The 26,617-nt window shown below is 45.8% G+C and overlaps 1 long non-coding RNA gene and 1 other non-coding gene across 2 annotated transcripts in view; both read right to left on the bottom strand.

The window, feature by feature from the left end:
- Positions 1-26,617, bottom strand: part of LOC149123572 (uncharacterized) — a 125,501-nt gene that overhangs the window by 13,661 nt on the left and 85,223 nt on the right. The window lies entirely within an intron of this gene.
- On the bottom strand, positions 12,059-12,185 carry LOC127491228 (small nucleolar RNA SNORA20). Its single transcript, XR_007919818.3, has one exon. It is a non-coding gene; the product is annotated as a small nucleolar RNA SNORA20 (small nucleolar RNA).

Genomic DNA, 26,617 nt, shown 5'->3' with positions numbered 1-26,617 from the left:
CCTTTATGTGGCTCCCTCTTTCTCTGACCTCAGAATCAACAGTTTTCTCTTGAAAGAAGGATGAACTATCAGACACAACCAGCTTACCTAGTGAGGACGGAGAGGAACGGGCAAGTGAACATGTGCACTTAACCAACACTAGATGGAACCAACCGAAGTCCACGGAAGTCACAGATGAGGGAAAGATCATGTCAGAATAGTGGGACTGAGGGTAACTAGCAAGAAAAGAAGAAATATAATATCCAAGTCTAACTGTGGAGGTTGAAGTACAAACTGCATCAGAATAAGAGTAGCTCCACATGGGAATAGGATTAAGTGATAAAGTGATCCTATAAATAGGACTAAATGTTTGAAAATAATAATGAAGAGAATAAAAAAAGAGTGAATGTTCCTGGTAGCTTTGGGAGCCGCAAGGAGGGAAGGCCTATACTTCTGGGAATGGAGAATCCCTACCTGTGCTTCTGGGGAAGAAAAGTCCTTGTCAAGGTCCCCACGGGTGCCTAAAGGTCAACCAATGAGGATAAGACCCACCTCAACCTTTAACCCCCATGCCCTGAATCTATAAAAGGAGCTCTCCCAACCTCTGATGCACGACTTCCCCAGCCCCCACTCTGTTGTTCTGTTGGGGCCCGTGGAACCTCGCCCGGGAGTGGAATCCCAATAAAAGCCTATGAATTAATTGATTCGTCTGCCTGGGAAGATTTGTTACACGCTGGACACCCTGCAGTTCTAACATGGCAAGCAGTCCATACAGCAGACTCATAGAATGACAATCACTTAAAATAACACTCTGACCTCAGAATCAGTCATCAAGGCATTCTGTTGTGGCTGAAAAACCTATCAGAGCGTGTCAAGCATGGAAAGCCAAAACACTGTGGCAAAAATTGCCCCACATGAAGGACTTCTGTGGGTGAGACCTCAATAGAAAGAAGTGACCATCAAAGAAGGATGTACTTTACTCTGAAGGGAGGAGAGAACTTCTACTTTGCCCACAGCCTTATCTAAATATGGAGGGAATCAGTGGATTCAAAAGGCTTCCTCAGCCTAAGGAGCTCATGTCAAAAGCCTCAGGTGATCACCAACGTCATACATAAAAGTGTTAATTGTTAAATTAACAGGAGTCACTGTGCACTAATTTCCCATGCAGGACCTTTGTCCTCAAAGAATTGGATTATGGGACTTAACAGTAAAACTTGATCACAGAGATCTACCTCACTTTAATGTATTAAGTGGACATCATCTATGTATCATAAGCTATAGTAATGTGCAAGTGCTCGCAAAAGATGCACCAGTCTTAGGTTCTTCTCCAAAGTTAACTCTGTCAAATATATATATTCTTCTATTATATATATTATATCTATCTATCTATATATATATATAGAGAGAGAGATAAGTCAAATCTCAGAAAGGTTTACTCTTACTGAATTAAAAAGTATTTTCTTCTCTTATTGTTAAAAAAAAGCCTATGAGTTTTCTCTTGCACAGCAGGGTAATAATAGTTAACAATAACATACTGTACTTGTCTAAATAGCTAGAAGAAAGACTTCTGAATGTACACACTAAAAAGAAACCTTGAATATATGAAACAATGGATGCTAATTATCCTTATATAATCATTAAAATGCATGCATGTATCAAAATATTACATTGTACTCCATAAAAATATACAATTACTGTATGTCAATAAAAATTTTAAAAAGTAAAAAAATAGCTCCAGAAGTGAGATAAATATTAACATATAATAGTGCATTTCTCCCTTGGTCATTGGTAACCTGTGGTTCCCTGTAACTAGAGTGAACCATTTATTCATTTTCAAGCTGCTAAATCTCATCTTCCACAAATCCCTTTTGTCCAGGCACCTGTAACTACAGCTAACAAAGGCAGCTCTATGTAGAAGAACACAGAGAACAGAGAACAAAGGAGTCAGTTCCTGACTTTTAAGTTTTACCACTAAGACCCAGACATGAGGCGGGATGTGTGTAAGATCATGGGAGATCAAGGCTTCTCCCTTAGGGCAGATAAAGATGGCAAGAGGAAGAGGAGGAAAGGTAAGACAAGGAAGAGATTTGGACCCGTGATGAGCAAGAGAACTTTCTGGGGTGATAGAAGTGTTCCATAATAAAAACCATGACCTCTAGTGGAGCAGCCACTAGTCAACTATGGCTATTGGGTAGTCCAACTAATTTAACATAGTTTTACTTAATTTGAATTAGAATAACCACATGGGGCTGGTGACTGCTGTATTGGATAGCATAGTCTTAGACACTATGAGGACCTTTCCCATAAACAAAGTCCTGGGAGAAGAAGGTATTGGTGCTGAATGATGGAACCTCCAGATAGGATTGGGAAACCAAGAGCAAAGAGCAGAGAGCCTCATTGCCAGGGGGTGGGAAGACTCCAGCAGTCCCTAACCCAGTAAGACATGGGAACAGAAGGCATATATGTGCAATGGGTCAAGACAGAACCACATGGAAGATCCTGAAGTTCCACACAAGTTGGGCAACAGAGTATTTTCTGTGTGCTGTAGAGTAACCCAGCCAAGACGCCTGAAGTCGGCAGATGGGGGGATGTTTGATGGTTGGGAACAGAGGAAGACACAGATGTGACCCACGTAAACCAAAGGCTAAATGATAAATGAGGTTATCTCAGAGGACAGGAAACAGATGCCTCCTCTTCCCCCTCTACCTTGGGTCCACAGCAACTCCTTGGAACTTACACAGAATCCCAGGGGAGACTGCAATGAAATTTCTGCCATTAGAAGAAATGGAAATTTAACATTGATACAGGAAAATAAAGGCAAATTTCTTGCACAACTGAGTTCATGGGCTAGGTCTTATATTCTTTGTACTATAATATACGGACATATTTCCTCTGGCATGGTATTGTGCTGAGTCATTGGCAAAAAAGATCAAATAAAAGTTTCCAACAATCTACAAGGACATGCTGTAATGACCTCCATTTACAATCGAGATCGCTGAGTCCCAGGGAGCTGTGCATCTTTCTCTGAGACACACGAGGCTGAGTAAAGGTAAAGTCGAGATTTCCTCGTAGGTTTGCCTGCCCCTTGCTCAACATTTGACCTTTCTCCTGGTTAGAATCTATTGCATTTCTTTCTGCCTCAGGTCCAATCTTCTTCTGGAAACAATGCTCCCCTCTACTGTTAGAGATGCTTTACTTCATTGTGACCAAGAGTGAGGTATTGGTGGATGCTACCCATCCAGGCCACAGCTCCCAGGCCACAGAGGACAGCAGATGAGGAAGAAACAGCAGTCTGCATTCAAGCCTCACTTCTGCTTCCTTTTGGGCACATAGAGAGACATTTCCCAGCCTCCATTTGAATTACATGGGCCATGTGAATGAGTTCTGGCCAGTGGAATGTAGGAAGATGTACTGCGTGTGCCATTCATGAAGCAGAGGGAGAGACAAGCAGGAGGGATTGAAGGGGGGAGGAAGAGAGAGACAGGGAGAGAAAGAGACACAGATCAAGTCCAGTTGAGAGTTGGAATGGGTGTGGTCCCTGCCACATTTACTAAGTATAAAAAGAACAGAAAAGTGATGAAGTTGAAGCCAAAGAGACCGCAAGCTTGAATTTAAAGGGAAAAAGGAACCTTTTGATTGCTGAATTTCTAAACCAAACTTAGACCTCTAAACTTGCTCAGGAGAAACCAGGTTTCCAAAACTGTGGAGCTTCTAAAGAGAGCACTCTTGTCACGGCCAATCAGACATGCTTCCCAGAGCAAGGAACTCCCACCTCCCCCAGGTTTCAGAATTGCTGTGGGCAAGCACTGCTTCTTGGACTATTCCCTCATTGAATGGGAGTTCTATTTATGGATGTCCTGGTCCTACTCTGCCAATACGGAGAGGGCAGGGCGGGCAGATGACTTGTCTTGTAGTTCATGGGCCACTGGATCACTTGGTGAAGCGAGATCGCTGAGATCCGAGACCCTGAGCTGCTGTTGGTAACTAAGAGGTCTCTAGTTGCCTCTCTAGGGACAGAAAGGTCCCATGTGAAGGACAAAGTGTAAAATAGATGTGTGGTGAACGCATTGTAGACTGAGGCAGAGACAGCGCTATGCAGTCAACAAACTCGGTTTCCTTCGCTTCCTGCTTAGCCAGTGAGCCTACACTTCCCAGTTTTCTTTGTAACCTGGTGATGCCATGTAACTGAGGTCTACCCTATTGAATTTACATGAATAAGAAAGAGAGCTACAGCAGAGAGGCTCCAAGGCAGGGAGAGGAGACCGGGCAGGCATTTGGGTAAACAGATAGCACAATTCTGTAGGTAGAATAGGAAGACTTCTCTATTCCTAGAGACTTGGGTCAGGATTTGGTGAGAACTCATTGATGGTCTCGACAGGGCTGCCACGGTGTAGGTGATGTGCTGTACAAAGGTGTCTGGTCGGCAGGGTAACTGCAGGCTAAATTCCAGCCCATGTTCTGTTCACCCCGCTGTGTGTCCTGGCACTAGGCAGGCAAAGGTACCTGTGTCTGCACAAATACAAAACAGCTTCTCCTCTCCAAGCCAAGCCAAGAGCCTGTAGGGCTTTCTCTGCTAGAGAAAGACACAAGTTTTCTTTCTCTCCTAAGAAGCACCTTTTGCTAATTTGCACAGAGGAGCCATTTGGTACAGAATGGGCTCACTCTTTTGAGTTTTTCTTTTTTTTAACATCAACTGGAGATTGCCATGTCTGACATTGGACTGTGCCCTGCAGTGATCTTGCTTTTATAGGTGGGAGAAACCTGAGACTGGGGCTCTTTGAATCTCTTCTGTTTGAAACAAAAAAGTAGAGCCTTGCTTTCAAAGAAGGATTGAGTGCCATTGTCTGCTCCTCTCCCCACCTTCTTACCGTGTCTGCTAGGCTGACAGCTCTTTCAGCGCTCTGACAGCTCTCTGAACTACCACGAGCTGCTACACACTTGTGCTCACTTTGGTTCTGATCATTTTTCTCCCTGCCTCCCTGATTTGGTATTTCCAGTAAACCTCCTCATTAAAGCAATATTAAGCTAACTCATACATATGCATCTAGTCTTCTTAATTATCTGTTGATGGATATGGACTCTGATACATCTACATAATGAACTTTTCCAGCATGCAGATGCATTTTACAATTAGACCCAGGTGGGGGCTGGGCGAGGCGGAAAACCTCAGGGGGAGAAGCGAACGTGCTCTCGACAACACCAAAGGTGCCTCTTTGGAGAGAGCCTGAAGTTGGAGGGAACACGTTTTTCCTGCTGAGGAGCTCAGTTCCCACCTACAGATTTCAGATAATATTAGCGACGTTGCCAAGTGAGAAGAGAGGCCAAGTGAAATGCAATTACGGCATTCCAAGTGCTGACAGCAAAGCTAATAAATCAGAACAAAGGTGATAAAGCAGTCAACACTTGGGAGTCATAACTGGTGCAGTAAACATCACCACGTTCGCTAATATCTGATATCCAGTTTCCCTTCTCTTCAAGAACAGGGGAGGGGCAGTTTCCCCTGTACCTGAAGCTCAGTGCAGCCACAAGACGTGCTCTGGCCAAAGAAAGATGAGCAGCGGTGGTCCCTTTGGCCAAAACTTTTGCCATTTTCCATGTTCTCTTTCTTGTGCTGCCAGTTTGGAGACATTAGTCCAAGTCCTTGAGTATGGCAGCCAGGAATCAGAGACACTGTCCTACGTCCTGGACAGGTGGCAGGAGCTAGGCACACTCTTGTGTTGTTCTAAACAAATGAGATGAGATTTGGGCATGGGGTTATTTGTTACAGCAACGAAACCACACCTATCCTGAATAACACTGGGACAAGGGACTTGTAATACTATTCCAGGGACAGCCCACTTTGGAAGTTTGAATTTAACAGCTCTATTCTGTAGGGGTTTGGGGGTCAGAAACAGATCTGAGAAGCTAAAACAAACCTCCTTTTCCTTGTGCCCGGAGGAGATCACTCTAATCTGGATCAGCTAATTCTTCTAGCTAAAGGACGGTGTGGTCTTCACAGTTTGACTCGGCTTCCATTTGCTTCTTCCAGCTTGAGTCAAGGCTCCTGAGGGCCGTTACCACTTGATACTCAGAATAAGCAAATGCAGCAAGTGCCTCTGACCCACTTGAAGGACTATTGTGATGGTGAGAGGTGATTTCAGACATTCATCTTGTTGCAAAGAAATCAAGCTTCCTCCGATGAAAATTGCTATATAAATCCTTGCTTGATAGTAATAACCTGACAGAGGAGAAAACTAGGAAGTAGTGATATGCAAGGAGCTCTAAATTATGAAATGGTTTTCGTTCCCAGAAGCGACGTGGGAGTTGGCTGTGAACTCGGCACTTGTGAGAAGCAGCAAGTCCAGAGTGGTGAGAGACGTGGTCTCTGTCCTTGGCCACCGGGAAGAGATTCCTCAGTGTCGCCACCCTGGGGTGGTAGAACCTTTACAAACTGGCCCCAGTGGGAGGCATTGCCCCCAGAAGGGATCAGGACAGTTCTCATGGAACCCCGGTTAGTGCCCTTGAGAGTGAGCCGGTCTGGCCGCTGTCCACTCTCTGGCTCCCCTCTTTGCTGCGTGATTGGCATTGCACTCTTGCACAGCCCCCACCACGGTGCCACCTGCCGTCCCCAGACCCGAGCAGATGTCAGTACCATGCTCTTGAACCTCTCAAACTCTGTGCTCAATACACTTCTTTATAAGTTACCCAGTCTCTGGTATTTTGTTATGGTGAGGGGGAAGCGGACTAGTACAGAAATAAAACTCCCAGGCTTTACAAAATGTTTTCCATTAAGCTTTCTAAGTGCTTTATTTATGTAACTCATTTAATTATCCCCAGATCCAGTGAAGTATGCTCAATGTACACACTCACATGGGGAAACTAAGGCAGAGAACAGCCAAGGAACTTGCCTAAGAAGTTGGGCTTTCTGCTGTGGGCATGTGGGGAGGGAGCCAGTGGATGGAGGATCTCTGTCAATCTGTCCCTTTGCCTTTCAGATAAATAAGCAAATCATTTTTAAGGAAATGGAGTCACTTATTGCTAAAGTTGCACAACACCATCCTAAAGCTAAGGTGTTTATCAGACCTTCCAGGAAATCAGCATTCGAGAAGTAACACCCAAATTCCCCCGCCAGGCCGGTCCCAGCCCGCATGATAATGTTTCTCTGCCTTGCTCCTTACACAGCAAAGGGGAGCTGAGTAACCTGATGGTAACCAATTATTTGCCGGTTGCTCTGCCTTACAAAGCAAGTCATGAGCAATCTCAAGCGGCTGATCTGTTTTGTGCTTTTGTTTCTGCTGTTTTTCAGCCTTTCTCTGTCTTGTAAAAGTAATCTCTTCTGCTCAAATCCTTGGAGGACTTACTCTGATTTATGGAGTGAAATGTTCGGTTGTAGAATATAAGAATAAAGCCAATCAAGATGATGATGATGATGAAGAAGAAAAAGATGAAGAAGAAGCGGGGGGAGGGGGGAGGAAGAGGAAGCGGAAGCAGCAGCAGCAGCAGCAGCAGCAGGGCTTTGAGCCCCAGCAGCCTGGTTTCCTGAGTGCAAGCTGATAAAGGCTTGGGGATTTCAGGTTCTTTGGAAGCTGTAACATGTGGGTACCACAAAGGTGGTGCAGGTGGGGGTCAACAGATGGACAGACAGACAGGTGAGTGATAGGGAAAACTTACTGAAGGACAGTTTTCAAGAAGCAGATCCAACTGGGACTCTCATCCAGAGGAAAATGAACACATGTCAAAGACTTTATTTACTTATTAACAAGGGAAGTAGAAAGATGCTACAATCAGTCCAAAGGAGAACCTCAATCATCACACATGTGTGGAGCGATGCCAAATGAGAAATGGATTTGTGAGTGGCTGGAAGACTGGCAGGACTGAGCAATATTCAGAGATGATAATTAGTTGCATTTACTGGACACAACTTGCATGTCTAGGCACAAGAGTCATTTGCAGCTTCCTCAGTTTTCTACAAGCGAACTTCTATCTGTGCAGAGCTGTAAGCAAAGTCAAAGTCACAGGTATGCACTTCCCTTCAGCTCTCTGCCATGAGTGGAAGCAGCAGGCAGCCCTCACCAGAAGCAGAATAAATGCTGACACCCTGCTATTGGACTTCTCGGCTTCCAGAACAAGGAGCCAAAGGACTTTCAAAACATGGAGTTTCAAAACATAACATTAGACACCAGTGCTGTGGTGTAGAGGGTTAAACCTCTGCCTGCAGTGCCAACATCCCATACAGGTACCAAAGGACAATGGAACATTTTTTCCTTATCTATTGGGGGGGGGGAGAGAATGAATGAATGAATGAATATGAATGAATATCTATATGACTGGTTATGCACTGGGCTTGAAGATGGGAGCTGGAAACTCAACCCAGGTCTCCCCCCTGGGTGGCGAGAATCCCAGCACCTGGGCCATCACCTTCTGCCTTCCAGTGCACATTAGCAGGAGGGTGGAACCTCGAGCAGAGTGGGACCTAAATCCAGGCCCTCCAGCATGGTGCGCAGGCGTCCCACTGGTATCTTCACTCCTGGGCCTCACAACATTGTGATGATTCTTGTATTGCCCCATGAGAAGGATATTCAGTAGCCTTTTACTTATTTCACAATCTTTCACACTCTTCCTTCGACTAGCCTACATTTATAAAGAGGGAGTCTTAGATAGTTCTCCTCTGTGAGCCGGTATCAGGGAAAAAGAGATGAGATCCTGCCCCTACTGTCACCTAACTGAGATCATTTCTAACCCATGGTCCTTTTTGATAGACACTTAAAAAGGAAAATGCTCAAGTTCTCCTTTAACATTATTGAGGTTTCAGGTCCCATGTCTTCACCAACGACAAATGTAAACAATGCCCCTGTCTTAGTCTGTTTTCCGGGGCTATACCAGAATACCCACAACTGGGTAATTTACAAAGAAAACAGGTTTATTTTGGCTCCTTGTTCTGGAAGCCGAGAAGTCCAATAGCAGGGTGTCAGCATTTATTCTGCTTCTGGTGAGGGCTGCCTGCTGCTTCCACTCATGGCAGAGAGCCGAAGGGAAGTGCATACATGTGCAAGACAGAAAAGGGAGCCCTCCTCCCACGACAGCCAAGCCATTCCCATGAGAAAGGCATCAATCCATTTTCAAGGTCTATGCTCCCATGCCCAAACACCTCCTTATAGACCACACGTCCGAGCATTGCCATCCTGAGGAATTAAACTGCCAACACATGTATTTGGATAGGACACACTCAAACAGCCTCCTACTCAGTTCTAATGAATGAAACTTCTTACATCATTCCTCTCTCACCTACATCAAAAATACATATTCGAGATGATAGACTTGGGAGAAAGCAATTGAAGGACATGGAAGCTGTTTGGGGATATCTGAAAGCACTAACTCTTGGAAAAGAGATTTCTTTTGGAGTTTCAAAACATAACATTAGACACCAGTGCTGTGGTGTAGAGGGTTAAACCTCTGCCTGCAGTGCCAGCATCCCATACAGGTGCCAGTTGGAGTCCTGGCTGTTCCATTTCTGATCCCGCTCCTTGCTAATGTGCCTCAGAAAGCAGCAGAAGATGACTCAGGTCCTAGGTCCCCTGCACCCACATGGAAGACCTGGAAGAAGTTCTTGACTCCTGGCTTCTGATTGGCCCAGCTCCAGCTGTTGGGGCTATTTGGGGGAGTGAACCAGCTGATGGAAGATTCATATTCTCTTTCTCTCTCTCTCTTGCGCGCTCTCTCTCTCTCTCCCCCCTCATAAACACTGCCTTTCAAATAAATAAATAAATAAATCTTTAAAAAATATTATCCCAGAGGTGGAAGCTACAGAGAGACAAATTTTTGCTCAACAAAGTAAACACAGCTCCACCTCTACTGATCTTTCTTCTGATGAACTGGGTTGCCTCTTAGATAGTGGCATCTGTCCCCAGCACTTGAGCGGCTGTGCAGGCTGCACATCTTCTGTGAGGGATGGTATTGGGGTTATTAACTACCTTCAGGTCCTCAGAGAGCCAAGATGGACCCTCCTACTTTACAGCAGTGAATATCAAATTTTGGCACACATAGTGACCATGGAGAACCTGGAAAGCAGGTAGACCCTTGCCACTCCACTTCCCACTCACACTCAGCTGCAGGTGATCTGGGGTGGGGCCTGGGATTCTGAATTTGTGAGGAGCTCCCAGGAAATGCTGGGAGCCCTTGCAGAGCCCTACCTGGGCTGGCCTTGCGCACAGTCCCTCCTCGTGCCGTCGAGAGCCTAGACTCCTCCCCTTCTAAGCCACTCTGAGAATTCCTTGCTGAGGACCTGGCGCCTCCTCCCGGGCCTGCACAGACTCCTGCTTTTGAGCCAGCCTCCCTAGAAGGCCCTGCAAGTTCATTTTCTGTTGACTTCAGAGTCGAGGAATGGGGACTGTCGTGGGTTGAATTGTATTCTCCCAAAAATGCAGGATGAAGTTCTAACCTTCGGTGCCTGTGAATGGGAACTTCTTTGGACACAGGCTATTTGCAGACAAAATCAAGTGAAAATGGAGGCATTCCACTGGACCTTAACCAAACAGGGCAGCCGTCCTTGTAAGAAGTGGGGAGTTTGGACACAGACATACAGAGAGCAGAATGTCACAGACTCCCAGGAGAACCCTACTGGATGACAGAAGCAGAGGTCAAAGGGTGTGGCTGCAAGCCGAGGCGTGCCAAGGACCACTGGCCACCACCAGAGCTGGAACACCCAAGGGGAGATTCTCCCTGCCAGGTTTCAGAGGGACCATGACACTGTCGACGTCTTGACTTTGGAATTCTGGTGACTATACATTTCTGTTTTAAAGCCACTCACGTTGTGGTATTTTGTTACGACAGCCACAGGACACTTAATACAACCAGCCTGCTTCCCCCAGAGCACTTTTCTGGAAGGTAGAGCTGGCTGACTGCAATGCAGGCTTTCCGTAGGAAACCACAGGGGACAGAGTGAGGAAGGCTTGTTTCATTCCCCTTAAAAGTGATGACAACACAGTGAGGCTAGGAGTGAAAACCGCCCATGAGAATGTGGAAAGTTTGAATTTACCTTGCAGTGGGGGAAGATATGCAGATTAAAAGCAGACAAGAGGGTAGGGGGGCAAAGCAAATTTGTTCCATGCGGGGAAAGAAACAGAAACAAAAGTGGGTTACCCTGCACCCAGGCTGCCGGGCCAGTTAGGTTTCCTTAGTTTGTGGGGACAACATGCAGGCACACATCAACAACAAACCTGTATTTTGTTTTTGTTCTCCATGGTTTCTTTTGTGGGCCCAGATTTCTCATGGCAAAAGCATTTCTAAATACTTGTTAGGACCAGACCCAAAGATCAAGCCCCAAATGCCTCTCTGAGACTTTGCTTGTTGGTTGTGTTGTAAAGGATCAGGTTGCCATCACTCCTTCCTTCTCTAGGGACGCTTTGTCAGCATTGGATGGAGGGATTAGGGGCAATTAACTTCTGAATGAAGAGTTATTTGACTTGCTTTTATTTTGCCTCCTTTCTAACAGCCCATAAGCCATTCTGTTCTTTGCCTCTGCACAGGTAACACACCCAAACATCAACAGTCACAAATCTCCAAGGGTTGAGATTCCAATTTTCCCTTCAATCCAGAAAATGGCACTCCAGCTCTGTCACATTCTGGATTCTTATGGAAGTCCACTGTCCGCCCAGGAGCTGGGGGTGTTTACAAGGAAAGACCCTGCTTGCTTGTCACAGTGTGAGCCAGGGAGGGGTTTAGGATGAGAGGTGACAAGAAGTGGAAGGAAACCGGAGGGTCCCCTTCGCTGCCTTAGCTCTTGCATCAAACGGGAGTGACAAGGAGAGTGTGGCCTTGAATGTTTTTTGTGGCTGTGAGCCTTGCCAGGCCTCTCAGATTCCGTGGAGTAGAATCCTGGGGTTAAGTCCTGCAGGCCAGAGGAGGAGCAGGTGGGGACAGCTCTGCAGAAAGTAAGAGCCAGCCAGTCTGCTGGATGATTCTATTGCTTGGATCGTCTCAAACCATCTCACACTTCTCAGGAACCACATCCACGCCCAAAGCACCAAGCTTCTAGCTTAACAGTTTCCTCCAAATCATGTGTGTGCGGTGGGGAATGGGGAGCTGTTTTCTCCCACAATCACAATGTCTAGACCATGTAGGAGAAATGACACTGTTCCATCTCCATTTACAATGGCTCAATATTATTTTATCCCATGCCTATAACTGCTCATGGCATTGAGCGACCAGAGCAGCAAATAAATGGAAAGGGTAAATGAGTTTTCAAAGGAGACTTGTTGAGAGAGCGAAACCCATTTTCCAAACCTCTCATTTGTCTAGGAGTGGATGCTAAATCTCCACACTTTGAGGACCTCCCCTAACTAGGTTGTGTCTGACTGGCAGCTCAGGAGAGGAAAAGTGGCTGGGACTTCATCCCCATCTGTCGACACTGGCATCTGTTACTGTGCCCACCCATTAATCATCTAATCAGATGGTACCTTTCTGCTCGGGTACCCAGCTCAGCGGGGTCGGGCTCCACATTTCACCCCCAAGGCTGGATGCCAGGGAGCTTACCATGTGTTAGCCGGGGCAGCGTTCACGCTGTTCTCTGGTCTACTTGGGGTTTCTTTTGTTTTTCTCTCTAGGACTGGGCTGGGGGCATCTAAGTCAGGAAGGAAAAGTCCTTCCCAGTGACCCAGACAAGCAAGTGCCATGCCTTCTGCACGCCTTTGCTGTAGCCCAGCCCACAAAAACCTTGATTGCTGCAGGTGGGGCAGATTGATTGACGGGTCACACACGCTTCAAAAACGACAATGTGGCCTGGAACGATGTCCTGAATACTTCAGCTCTTTCACCCAAATTCTTAGGATGAAACAGCCATGGTTTTTGTCTTGTCTTTATTATTTTGGCCTTAACAGCTGTAAGAACACCTACCTGGGGTCTGAATGGGAGGGAAGTTCTGAAGGTAATAGGACGTTTGCAGAAAACATTTCATCAACTCCCAGGGCCATCCTAAGATGCAACAGAGCAGACTTCACTGGATGCAATGCTGGAGGCAGTGATGAGTTTGAGGATGGACTAGACTAGAGCAAGGCTGGCACAGGGAGACAGGAGCCCTGGCCATGGCACCGGGGAGAGACAACTGAGGCCTGACTTAAACGGTGGGCTTGGAGAACAGCCAAAGCAGCTGTTGTTTTATTCATTTATTTTAACACAGAGGTCTTTAAAAATATTTGTTTTATCTACTTGAAAGTCATGGAGGGAGGCAGGAGGGGAGGCAGACAGTGGGGTGGGGGGACTGGTTGACTCTCAAATTTAGTTGAGAGATTTGGTTGACTCCTCAAATGGCCACAGTAGCCAGATCTGGGCCAGGCTGAACCCAGAAACCAGGACCTCCGTCCAGGCCTCCCACATGGGTGACAGGGGCCAAAGCGCTTAGGCCATCATCGGCTGCATTTCCAAGCACATTGGCACGGAGCTGGATAGGAAGTAGAACGGCTGGGACTTGAACTGCCACTCTGATATGGGATGCCAGTGTCACAACACCTGCCCAGCCAATGGAGTTTTGGAATGTAAAAGATCTCATGGGCTAAAGATTCCATGACTGTGTGTATGTGATGAAAGAGGGAGTGGGTGGGACCTAGGGTGACTCAGGTTTATGGCTTAACAGATTGAATGTGAAGGTCACCAATACAAACAAGGAACGTAGGATGGAGAAAAGGTTTGAATGGGACACAGTGCAAAAAAGAAGCAAACTCATGGCACAGAAAGAGACAATGTATTATCTATTTCTGCACAACAAGTAACCACAAAGTTAGTGGTTTCAGGTATTACACACTCATTTCAGTTTTCATGTGCTGAAAATCTGGGCATCACCTAAATGGGTCAAGTACTTTAGAGTCACTCTTGAAGTCACAGTCAAGGTGTTAAACAGGACTGGGGCTCATAGGAAAGCTCAGCTGAGCCTCCAAATTCACTTAGGTGACTGTTTATGGAATTTAGTTTCTTTGGGGCTGTGGACAGAGGTTGCCCTCAGTTCCCTGCCATGTGGATTTACCCAACATGGCCGTTTGTTTTACGAAAATTAGAAAGGGAGAGTGCCCATGTAGTCTGTCAGCTTTTTAATTTTTGTAAAGAGGTTCCTTTATTTATTTGAAAACCAGAGTGATATTTGGGGAGGGGGGAAGAGATATCTTCCATGTGCTGGTTCACTCCCCAAATGGCCACAATGGCCAGGGCTGATCCAGACCAAAGCCAGGAGCTGGGAACTCCATCTGGGTCTCCCATGTGGGTGGCAGGGGTTCAAGCACTTGGGCCATCTTCTGCTGCCTTTCCAGGCCCATTAGCATGGAGCTGGGTTGGAAGCAGAGCTGTGGGACTCAAAAAGGTGCTCTGAAATGGGATGCCAGCATTGTAGGCCACAGCTTAGCTCATGGGGCTGCAGCACCAGCTCCCATAAAGGGTCTTCTAGAGGGACTGAAGTCACCCGCTCTTATAACCCAATCCCAGAAGAAGCAACATTCTGCCACCTTTTCTACTCGCTATTCATTATAGGCCAGTTACTAGGTCCAGTCTACACTCAAGAGGAGGGGATTCCACCAAGGTCAGGATACCTGCTATGGTCAGGCCAAGAATTGAAGTTTTCTTCTGCCACTCAACAGGTGGTAACTTCACATAAGTTCTTTAACTACACCGAAGGTTCAGGAAGACATATTGTGTGTGTGTGTGTGTGTGAGAGAGAGAGAGAGAGAGAGAGAGAGACAACACTAGCACATTCTCTTTCCCTCTGCCATTTGATCCACAACTTTCCAGATGCTTCCTTCTCTGACAGCTAGAGTCTCTGGGTGAAAACGTTGGCAGTGAGCGGGCCATCCTCCCACCTCAGCTGACAGCAGGAGTGAGAAATGGACCTTGTGGTCTTACACTACCAAGGTTTGGGGTAGATGTTATTGAAGCAAAACCTAGCCTAGGCTGATCTCGACAATCTCCCAAAGGGGTCTATGTCCTATCAGTTCATTGTCAATGTCTTTGCCTCGAATGGTGTTCTGCGTTTTAACATCCTCACCAACTATTTTTCCTAATGGCTCCCTTTCCTTATACTGTCCTTTGGTGCCACAGAAATCAAAGAGATCTCTTTCTGCATCATTATTTGTCTTAAGGCTCCATTTGGATTGTGGTCGGAAGGGGCATCTCAGACAAGGGCTGTCATTTCCCAGCCTTTGAGGGCTCCTGCTCCAGGGGGCTGAGTGATTTGTTAGAGATGGAAGGGATGAGGAGGGGATGAAATGTCACCAGCAGGCAGAAAGCATGCTCACATGGTTTCTTCTTGTGTGTCTGGCAAGAGTTGTAATTGTTTCTAAAGAAACCACGTGACTGATGTTAACCATATGGAAATGTTAGAACATGGGGTAATAGCATAATACAGTTGGATCATGTTTCTTAGGTTGTCTGCAAAATGCCATGTAATTTGTAAACCAAAAATGGTACTTAAAGCAACCATCAGAGCGTGGTTCCTCATTTGAAATTCCTCTAAATTATGCCCCCAAACTATTGCAAATGTATGGCATTCTTTAGAATATTTCATCTTTAAAAAAAGATTTATTTATGTGAAAGGCAGAGAGAGAGAGAGAGAGAAAATATCTTCCATTTGCTGGTCTAATCCCAAATGGCCACAACAGCCAGGGCTGGGCCAGGATGAAGCCTGGAGCCAGGAACTCCATCTGGATATCCACATGGGTATTCAGGAGCACCAAGCGCTTGAGCTGTAGTCTGCTGCCTTCTCAGGTGCAACAGCAGGAAGCTGGATTGGAAGCAGATCAGCCCAGATTCGAACTGGGATGTCAGGTGTTGCAAGCGGCAGCTTCACCTGCTGTACCCCAATGCTGACCTCCAGAGTATCTGGCCTTAATAGAATCCCTTAAAGAACTATTGTACGTTGATCATGGGCTTACTCCCTCCCCTGCCGTGCACGCTGTCCACATTGTGTGGTACATTTTTGCTGCTAGTTCTCAGGAAGGCCCTGCTTGGTCACCAGGTCAGGAGTTGTTCCATGTCTCTGCTCTGGGCAACAGGACTGTGATTCCAGTCTGTCTCTATCAACTTTCCAGAAGGTATTCTTTCTACTTAGGTTTGAGATACTGGTCAAGCCCACAAAATGGGAGGGAATATATAATGGGGCCTTCAAAAATGTTTGTGGAGGGCAAAGTGTTTGGGCCTGGTGGTGAAGCCCCTGAGTGGGACACGCACGTCCCATATGGGAATTGCTGCATCCCTCGATCTGCTGCCGATGTCAGCTCCCTACTAATGTGCACCCTAGGAGAGAGCAGGTGATGGCTCATGGTAGGTGGCTCCCTGCCACTCATGCGGAAGACCTGCATTGAGATCCCAGCTCCTGGCTGTGTCTCAGCCAACCCCCATGCAGCCATCGTGGGCATTTGGGGAGTGAACCAGTGGGGAGGAGCCTGCTTTCAGTGTTCTCTCTCTTTCTCTCAAGTGAGTACATTTTTGAAGTTCATGGGAAAAAGAATTGAGAGATAAGTTTACGTTGGTGCAAAGAAATTGAAATCCGGGCACAGTTTTTTCATAATGCATGTTTTCCACGAATTTTTGAAAACCCTCTGTGCAGTTAGGTAACAGTTAAATGAAAGATGCTGTCTACAATGGACAGCAAGTACAGAGGGACTTCCGGCACAGTGCATCCTGCACTGATTACCCGTCCGTCCTGAATGACACTGGGGGAGGATTCGCTCAGGAGGGCCTGGAGTGTCGTTTCGGCTTTGTTCTGCCTCCAGACAGGTCTTCTGCAGTCCAGGATCTGCCTTTGACCCTGGTAGGTACTGCTGCATTCGGCAGTGGTCCAGGTCTGATGTCATGGGATTCTAGCAAGGCCGGTGCTGGGGAGGGCTAGCTAACAGAGACCGCTCTGTCTTGGTCTTTCTCTTCCTTTGTCTCTCTGCAATAACTCAAAGTTTAGAGTTTAATGTGACAGATTGAGAGACTTTCCATTTCAAGGACTGAAACAGATTTCCTTTTGCTTGACTCTTTTTACTCCTGCTGTATAAATCCAGGGGGCCTTGAAATTATGGCCACAGATTCTTTTCTAATAAAAATACACTCTGCACCAGAGCTTCTCCCACTGCAGGGCACTGAACGGCCACCAGGGGTGCTTATTACAAACACAGCTGTCTGCATCACAGCTCCGTCTATTAAATCAGAACAGCTGAGAGAGGGACTCAGAATTCAGCTTTTCAGATGATCCTGAGCCTATTGGTCAAATGACCCCTCTGTGGAAACACTCCTCATCGGATGCTGTTCTCAGTGTTGCAGAGGATTCGTGGGGTCCCCACCTTTCACTGGGAAATTAATACATCATGGTCAAGTGAGGTTTGAAAGTCTCCCCGCAGTTACTCAAAGGCCCTGTTCTCATAGGTGGTTTTCTTGCTCCGACTTTCAGATGGATGTCAGCAAATTCCTGCTGTTCAATTGGGTTTTGCGTCTACTTAACCCAGGTAGCAGACCCAAGGCTCAGGCCTGGAATGCTGGGATCTGGAAGGGCTGTGAAATCCATCACGTGTGTCCCAATGGAACACGATCTGGAAGAGGCAACTTTTTGCAGATATTTCTTTCTAGCTTTCTAAAGATATTTCTAAATAAATGGCTTAAAGCACTGTACGCTCTTCAAAGGCAGCAATAACAAAAGTCCTATAGCTCCCTGATAGCATTATTAATCTCCCATCTGCAATAGGGAGATAATTTGAAAATCCTCCCATCACAACACACCTGGAAGAGTTGAATAAACATCACAAATGCATCCTCAAATGCAAAGGGGAGAGTGAAAAAAAAAAAATAGGAGAAATCCTTTGGGTTCCCAAAGCAGCAGAAAGCTCCGACTCCGGGGGTCTTTGCCAGTCTTATCATCCTGAAGCAGTTTCAGGGCTGGCAGAGTGGCTCAGCAGGGTGGGCTGCCGCCTGCAACACTGGCATACCATCTAGGAGTGCTGCAGGGGCTCCAGGCCCAGCGGCCTCGTTTCTGACCCAGCTCCCTGCTATGTGCCTGGGAAGGCAGTGGATGATGTCAAGTACTTGGGCCCCTCCTACCCAGGTGGGAGACCAGGATAGAGTTCTTGGCTCCTGGATTTGGCCTGGCCCAGCCCTGGCTGTTGTGACCAGCTGCAGGTGATCTCTCTGTATCTTTTCCTTTCTTTCTCTTTGGCCTTTCAAAGAAAGAAAGAATCCCCACAAAAGAAGCATAGTTACAATGGCTCTATGGACACAGAAACAAGATTTTAGTCCAGAAAAAAAAAGTATGTAGTGGAACTGATATACCATATAAATCACATTTTCCCTATCAGAGAAAAATGAGAAATAATGGTATCTGTCTTGGCCAAGGTCCTGATTTAATAAAAACATTTCCTAAAAACTAGTGACACAGGTTTGTTCGCACACGGGTTTACATTTACATTTATGCTACTTGGATTGTACTGGAAGTTCTAAAGCAAGTAACTCACACCAAGTGACCACAGGATTATGATACTTCAAAGTAGTAAGTGGGGGAGAAAAAAAAAAAACCTTTCAATCCAAGATTCAGAGGTTTTTCATAGACAAAGGAGACAAACCTGGCGCAAAATCCAGAATTGCAAACGTGTAAACAAGCTACTATTGGCAGAAAGCAGCGTTAAGAACACATTATTCCCTCCAAGGATGTCAGGAGATGGTATTATCACATTCAGAATGTACACATTCATTATATTTAAAATACCTAAAGAAAAGGAAAGATGGAATTGAAAACACAAGAAAACAATGTGACACTATCAACAGACAAGGAAGACTTTAAAAAGACCCAAATAGAATTTCTAGAATAGAAAAACAAAATTTCTGAAATTAAACCTTCACTGGATAAGTTAATAGCAGATTATACACAGCTGGAATGAGAAATAGAAATTTAGAAGAGAGGGTTGAAGAAATAACTCAGAACATGATCCAGAAAAAAAGACATAAAGGCCCAGTCTGGATGCAAGCCAGTCATTCCTTGGTGGTTCTATGCTTCCATCTTTCCCACTTCTTTTTTTTTTTTTTTTTTAGAATTATTTTATTTCTTTTTTTTTTTTTTATTTTTTTATTTTTTTTTGACAGGCAGAGTGGACAGTGAGAGAGAGAGACAGAGAGGAAGGTCTTCCTTTTGCCGTTGGTTCACCCTCCAATGGCCGCCGCGGCCGGCGCGCTGCGGCCGGCGCACCGCGCTGATCCGATGGCAGGAGCCAGGAGCCAGGTGCTTTTCCTGGTCTCCCATGGGGTGCAGGGCCCAAGCACCTGGGCCATCCTCCACTGCACTCCCGGGCCACAGCAGAGAGCTGGCCTGGAAGAGGGGCAACCGGGACAGAATCCGGCGCCCTGACCGGGACTAGAACCCGGTGTGCCGGCGCCGCTAGGCGGAGGATTAGCCTAGTGAGCCGCGGCGCCGGCCCATCTTTCCCACTTCTAATGGGAAGGGGTAGCCTATGCTTCAGAATGCCATGGCTTAACAGAGGGAGACAAATAATTACAACCTAATGTGACAAGGATGGTGTAAGCTATGTGTAAGTATGGAAGACCAAGTCATATTTGTTTGGTTCTAAGCTGAATTCCAGTTCCAATCATGTAATCTATAACCAAGTAACACTGAAAAAATAGTATCCAGGCCAGGGACTAGGAATCCTTGTCTTACTAACTCAACTTCTACCATGAAGTTCCTAAGGAAGCTATTCTGACAAGGAGCAATGTACTGATTGAACAATAAGAAGTAAAGTGCTACTTCATTGTCAGCCCAGACAGTTGCTGAACTCTAGCTGGAGAGCCCTGTTTGAAGCTAGGCTGGAGCTACTTGATGAGGGTGTAAGCTAAGTGTGTGCCTCTATTTCCCGAAACCTGCATTCTGACTTTTGTTATGATTGAGAAACTGAGGTGCACACCTAGGTATGCACGCAAGGAAATAGAACAAGAAAGTGAGTCTGCTTATGACACGTGATAGTAACAGCAACTGGCATTACCTGCCAAGTGCCAGCACCTTACACAAACAGGATCATGTATACACCACTGCCATTTTGTGAGGAAGAAAGTTTTCTCTCCCTTGTTTCATGACAAGAAGACTAAGGCTTTGAGAGACAAAATACATGTCCCCAAGGTCATGAGACAAGTAAGTGGTAGCAGCAAGTTCAGACCCACGTCATCTGACCTCATTATGCTCTCTACACCTGGGCCTGAGAAACACTGACATCCACTGGTAGAAATGACCCAATTGGCCGGCATAGCAGCTCACTAGGATAATCCTCCACCTGCGGCACCGGCACCCCAGATTCTAGTCCCGGTCGGGGTGCCTGATTCTGTCCTGGTTGCTCCTCTTCCAGTCCAGCTCTCTGCTGTGGCCTGGGAGTGCAGTGGAGGATGGCCCAAGTGCTTGGGCCCTGCACCCACATGGGAGACCAGAAGGAAGCACCTGGCTCCTGGCTTCAGATCGGCGCAGCGCGCCGGCCGTAGCAACCACTTGGGGGGTGAACCAACAGAAGGAAGACATTTCTCTCTGTCTTTCTCACTGTCTAACTCTGCCTGTCAAAAAAGAAAGAAAGAAAGAAAGAAAGAAAGAAAGAAAGAAAGAAAGAAAGAAAGGAAGGAAGGAAGGAAGGAAGGAAGGAAGGAAGGAAGGAAGGAAGGAAGGAAGGAAGGAAGGAAGGAAGGAAGAGAAATGACCCAATCATCATCATGAACATGACCAGTCAGATTCCTCTCCTCTCCTCCTCAGAAAAGAGGTGGGGAGAGATGCAGGCAAAGGCGGGAAAATGGTCCCTGATCCTGCTGAAGAGGAGCTGGAGTTGAGATGTGTCACCAGTGCAGGGTTGAGTGGTGTCAAACTTTTCCTCAGATGTCTGATTCTACCTCCAGGATCAACAATAAACACGTGGAGTGACCATGACCTCATATCCAAACCACAACAGTCATCTGCTAACTAGTCCCGCAATCCCACATCCAGTTGTTTCCTTTCTGCAACCAGGAGCTTTTGCTGATTTTCCTAGCTTTGTAGTCTTCTACACACCATTCCTACCTGGTTTATGTAAATACAATAATACTGGGCCTCAAGGTATTTTTATGGTATTAGAGATTTTAAATACTTGGATATTTTATATATAAAAATAGCATAATAGGAACACCTGTACTCTATAACTGGCCTAATAATTTATATTATATTTAATTGGGTGAAATGTGGTAGTGGAAATACAATAATATTTGTTGAACAACTGAGTGCATTTCCCACCAATGTTCGCTATAGGATGATGCCTGTCCACTGTTAGCTTTTGTGGCTCGATGACAGCCTAAAACCAGTCATTTCTTTGAGACTGGTAAGTGAGGCAGCATCCTTATCTATCCTTGCAGATTTCTGTGTTTCTAGACTGTCTAACAACAGGTAGATGCCATTTGGCAAAAAGTGGGCAATAGATGGAAGATTTGTCTGTCTTCTGTTACTCTTGGCTCTTTGTTATTTTTTTTTTTTAGCAGCCTCTGTAGCATCAACACACACACACACACACACACACACACATGGTCCTAGCCCCCTAGTGTTTCTGATTAGTGTGTTCTATATATTTTTATTGTGATAAAATACATACTTAAAATGTACCATTTTAGGTACTTAACTCAGGGGCATTTAACTGTATTTACACTGCTGGCCAAGCATCACCACCATCCATCTCCAGAACTTAGCTTATTTTCTAATTTAAAATTAGTTTGGACACAGTCAACAGCAGTGGCCTTTACTGAACAGAAGACCCCATTTCATCAACAGCCTTAGAGGAGGCTTCGAATTGAGTACATGTTTAGAATTATTGACGGCTGCAACAAATTCTAACCATGGGGTAAGAGAATTTTGCAGCACATCTTAGAATTCTTAAGAGAAAGCAAAGAACAGCAATGAATAACTGGTACTTGGCTTAAAAGGTTTGGAGAGTGACATCCTATATTTTTCAGCAAATATGTTAACCTTGAAAATGATAAAGAAATGGACAAGGTAACCAAGAAAAATGATTGAGACAGATGTGTGAACAACCATAACAAGGGCAGGCATTTGGTACAGCAGTTCAGATGCCACTAGGGATGCCTGCATCCTGTATCAATCAGAGTGCCTGGGCTCAAATATCAGCTCAGTCTTCAATTCCAGCTACCTGCTAACATGAACTCGGAGGATAGGAGTGATAGATCAAGTACTTGGGTCCCTGCCCCCGACACAGGAGACCCACAATGAGCTCTGGGCTTCTGGCTTTGGCTTGGCCCAAACGTGGCAGTTGTGGACATTTGAGAATGAATCAGTAAATGAAAGATCTCTGTCTGTATGGTTATCAGACTCTGCCTTTCAAATAAATAAAAATAAATTAAAAATTTAGAAAAACTTGTACAGGATGTAATTTATTTAAAAGAACTATAGCAGAGTTCTAAGGTGACAGGTGACAAGACAGCACTATCAAATTTTGTTCACTCCAGGTAAGACAAAGCATATCATACCTGAAAAGGATTTGAGGATGTGTGTAACGGGTGAGAACTGCAAGCAAATTTCAATGAGAAGACAATGGGGACTAAACGAAGCTTTTTCCTGCTCCAGGCCCTGTTCCAGCAGGTTAGCCGCTGGGCCTCTGATGCTCAGTGTGGCGTCTCATGCGATCACGCTGACTGTCCTCGGAGAGGATGGTGCCATCTGCCACTCCTTAAGGGCAACCATTTAGTTTTTAGAACTTATATGAAGGTCAAAAGTGTTTTTCTTTTTAAATATATGTGGGTTTTTGCAGTATTCACTTTCATCACAAAAGAAATGTAGTTGAAATTTATCAAAGTTGCTGAATGGTTACCTACATGGAATGGATGCTCACATTCTTGAAAAATCACAATTTTCTTTCACACTTTTTTGTTTCAGCTGAACATACAACCTCCAGGAACAGGAGGCCCAGCTGTCACCAATGTTAGAACAGCATTTGGAATCCTCCGCCTTGCGGCGCCGGCACACCAGGTTCTAGTCCCGGTTGGGGTGCCGGATTCTGTCCCAGTTGCCCCTCTTCCAGGCCAGCTCTCTGCTGTGGCCCGGGAGTGCAGTGGAGGATGGCCCAGGTGCTTGGGCCCTGCACCCCATGGGAGACCAGGATAAGTACCTGGCTCCTGCCATTGGATCAGCGTGGTGTGCGGGCTGCAGCGCGCCGGCCGTGGTGGCCACTGGAGGGTGAACCAACGGCAAAGGAAGACCTTTCTCTCTGTCTCTCTCTCTAACTGTCCACTCTGCCTGTCAAAAAAAAAAAAAAACAAAAAAACAAAAAAAAACAAAACAAAAAAACAAAACAAACAAAAAAAAAACCAGCCTTTGGCGTGGTCTCGGGAGGTCTTAACTTGCGAGTGGCAGAGGTATAGAAATGGTATAGAGGTATAGAAATGGTACTTGTGCAAGTGACCATTCCAACTGGGGCACTTTGGAGAAGACACTGTTAGTAACCATGACAGTAGGCTCTCCTTACCCAAGGTTTTGCTTTCTGTGGTTTTAGTTACCTGTTGTCAACTGTGGTCCAAAAATATTGAATGGAAAATTCCAGAAATAAACAATTCACGAGTTTTAAATTGCACGCCATTCTGAGTAAGGGGATGAGATCTTGCACCGTCCCATTCCATCCACCTGAGACATGAATTTTCCCCTTGTCCGGTACATGCTTGTTTTCACCTGCTAACTGCCTGTTAGTCACTTGGTTATCTTCTTGGTTGTCAGACGCACCCTCATGGTATTGCAGTATTTGTGTTTGCTCAAGTAATCCTTATTTTACGTAAAAATGGTCCCAAAGCTCAAAAGTAGTGCTGCAAAGGAGGCACCAGGGCATAAAACACAGAAGGACAGATGGACTCTGGTACCGCGTGGCAACGCTGCAGGGCATATAGGAAGTAACCGTATGTGCAGGGTTTGCTTTCACACTTCCATCAGGGGGGTCTTAGAACATGCTCCCTGTGGCTAAGGGGAGACTACTGTACATGAAGACAACAGTCATGGGCTGGCACTGTCCTTGAATGTCTAACCATTCAAGGAAAGCATTGAATGCTCAAGTAGATTTCAGATGGATCCGACGGCGTGTGCACTCAAAACTGTAGGGACTGTTCATTGGCCATCGAGGTAAGAAATCGCCATGCAACTGTCCTGTGCATTTTCTCCTGAGCTCTCCCACCCAGGAGGAAGTCCCGGTCGGCACGCTGAGCTGCTGGAGGCTAGACCTTGCCGCCCAGCTGCTGCACTACACGGCTGGGCTCTGAGGACTCAAAAGAAATGACAGCTCGTAAATGAAGTGCTGCTCCCAGCCTCACCGGGGGCTCCCTGTGGCTCGTATCTTGGCAGTATTATAAATTGCATAAGTTACATGACTCCTTATACTCAAGCCCAAGGACTACATATCCCCTGATGCTGAGTCAGGATCAAGTGAGTCTATCAGAGGCCACTTGGGATTTTCAGATGTTCCAAACCAGTGAGTGTGGCTAACACGTGACAGCAGAAAATCATTTCACACTGCTAGCATGTGTGTAGTGTGTATTTGTAGTGCTGTACACAGTGGAGAATTCTGAAGTCTCACTGCCTGGGTTCAGAGCCTGCCTCTATCGTTGATCAGCCGTGTGTCCTTGGGTGAGCCTCCTAACTTCTTTCTGCCTGTTTTCCTCGTACATAGAATCGGCTTGTTACCTACCTGAGATAATCTACCTGAAGCACCTTAGTACAGGATCAGGCCCATGTGGGGACCTGATGAACAGCAAGGCTCATGTTGAAGATGCTGAGCTGAGCATGAGTTACTGAGGAGACATGGTTCCTGTTCTCAGCTGAGTCCAGTCTACTTCAGCCAGGCCAGCTTCCCTGTGGAGCTTGGGGCATCAAATCTTTCCCAGAGCCCGAGCTTAGTCCTCACATTCAAAGCCAGCAGACATCATACACCTCATTAACCTCCCATGAATCTCAGCCTTTCCCATACAGAAGGGGACAGAAACCTTTTCTCCATCCCCTTAGGTTCTCCATGGGAGCCCTGTGAATTAGACTAACAAAAGACAGATTAACAAGAGAAAAACAAATAGAAGTCTATTAATGTGCACAATGTGGATACCCAAGGAAAAACCCAGGGTGGAGTAATTCAAAGGTGTGGTTGTCTTGAGCTTTTATAACATCCTAACACAGATGAATAAATTTGCAGAAAAGTGTGAAGACAACAGACAAGGAGTTTATGCCTTTAGGGGTGGTAAACTATTAATAGAAGGTCGATATATGGGGGAACTAATGCAAGACAATGTTGTTTTCCTCAGGCTTGTTAGGCAGATCTCTGTGGTGCCATCCCATGGCCTTTGAGAATCTAGAGTTGTCTCCAGTGATAAAGAACTGTCCCACCCTTCCTGGTAGAGGTGGGGAGCCCACAAAATTTGCTTCTTCTCTCTTGCCTTCAGCGCAAAAGACTCCTTCTGTCACAGTGGCATAGTTAGAGGTAGCAGCCTCTGAATCCCTTCTACTTCCCCCTTTTTATTTTTTAGAACTTTTTAGGATGTAGAGAAATTGAGCAGCTCAGTATAGGAGTTACCACAGATAGCTCCCCAACTCAGTTTCTCCTTTTATAGACATTTTCTCTTATACATTTGTTGGAATTAATGAACTATAGTGATAAGTTGTTATTGACTAAAGCCTATTTTCTGTTTCCACCTCATGCCCCTAGTCTATCCTAGGAAGCTGCCCAGGACACCACGTTACCCTTAGTCATCCTGCCTCTTTGGCACCTCTTGGCTGTGACAGCTTAATGACCTTGATGGTTGAGAAATACTGGCCAGGTATATCATAGCATGCTCCACCATTGGTAAGTGTCTGACACTTTTCTCATAATTACAATGGCATTATGGACATGGGAGAAGACAATCACAGAGGGAAAGACCCATTCTCCTGGCAGTGGAGGTGTAAACTGTTAGTGGGATTTCTGACTGCTAATGTTGACCATGAGCACCAGGCGGAGGGTTTAGCGGGTGTCTCTGTTGGAAAGTTGCTCTTCTATCACCTCCCCACCTTGCCATATTGCACCCTTTAGAAGGAAGTGCACCTTGCACAGCCCATGCTTGGAGATTTCCCACCCCTCTGTACGAAGAGACACCACCTTCTACTGTATTGCGATGCATTTATTACAAGGAGGAGATTTTGTGACTGAGGAGCAATGCTGGCACTGCAGGAAGTCACCCCAGTGGGAGGCTGAGCTCACAGCCCGAGGACAAATGCCCAACAGGAGAAAGGCTGGTTTTCTCCCAAAGTCATGGAAAGAGGCAAATGTAGTAAAATGACAGGAAGAGAGGAAGGCAGAGATGTGGGTGGTGGTAGTGGGGAGAACCTCTGAGAGATGGGTTTTTAATGAATTCAGCAGTTCTCTCTATGATATATAACGACTTCTTAAATTAAGGCCAGTGTTAATTCTCAGAGTTCCAATGTAACTGTTATGTACTTAAGGGGATTCTTTCAAAAAGCTGTCAGTTTGGTTGAGGAGGCTTAAGAAAAGAAGCAAGAACATTTTGAAACATTTTTAAAGAAATCGTTTAGCTGCTTCCTAATTAATCAGTCTGCTTTCCAAGAGCAAACTGCTGTATAATTACTGGGGGAAATTACTCTTAAAGAAAAGTCCCGAAGTGTCTATAGAAAAATGTGATTTTT

This window comes from Oryctolagus cuniculus, chromosome 11 (genome assembly GCF_051225735.1).
Source record: "Oryctolagus cuniculus isolate XC-2025 breed Fujian yellow rabbit chromosome 11, ASM5122573v1, whole genome shotgun sequence".
In the NCBI taxonomy this organism is placed as follows: Eukaryota; Metazoa; Chordata; class Mammalia; order Lagomorpha; family Leporidae; genus Oryctolagus; species Oryctolagus cuniculus.
The sequence above is the reverse complement of the archived record's forward strand: the minus strand, read 5'-3'. Positions and strand labels throughout refer to the sequence as shown.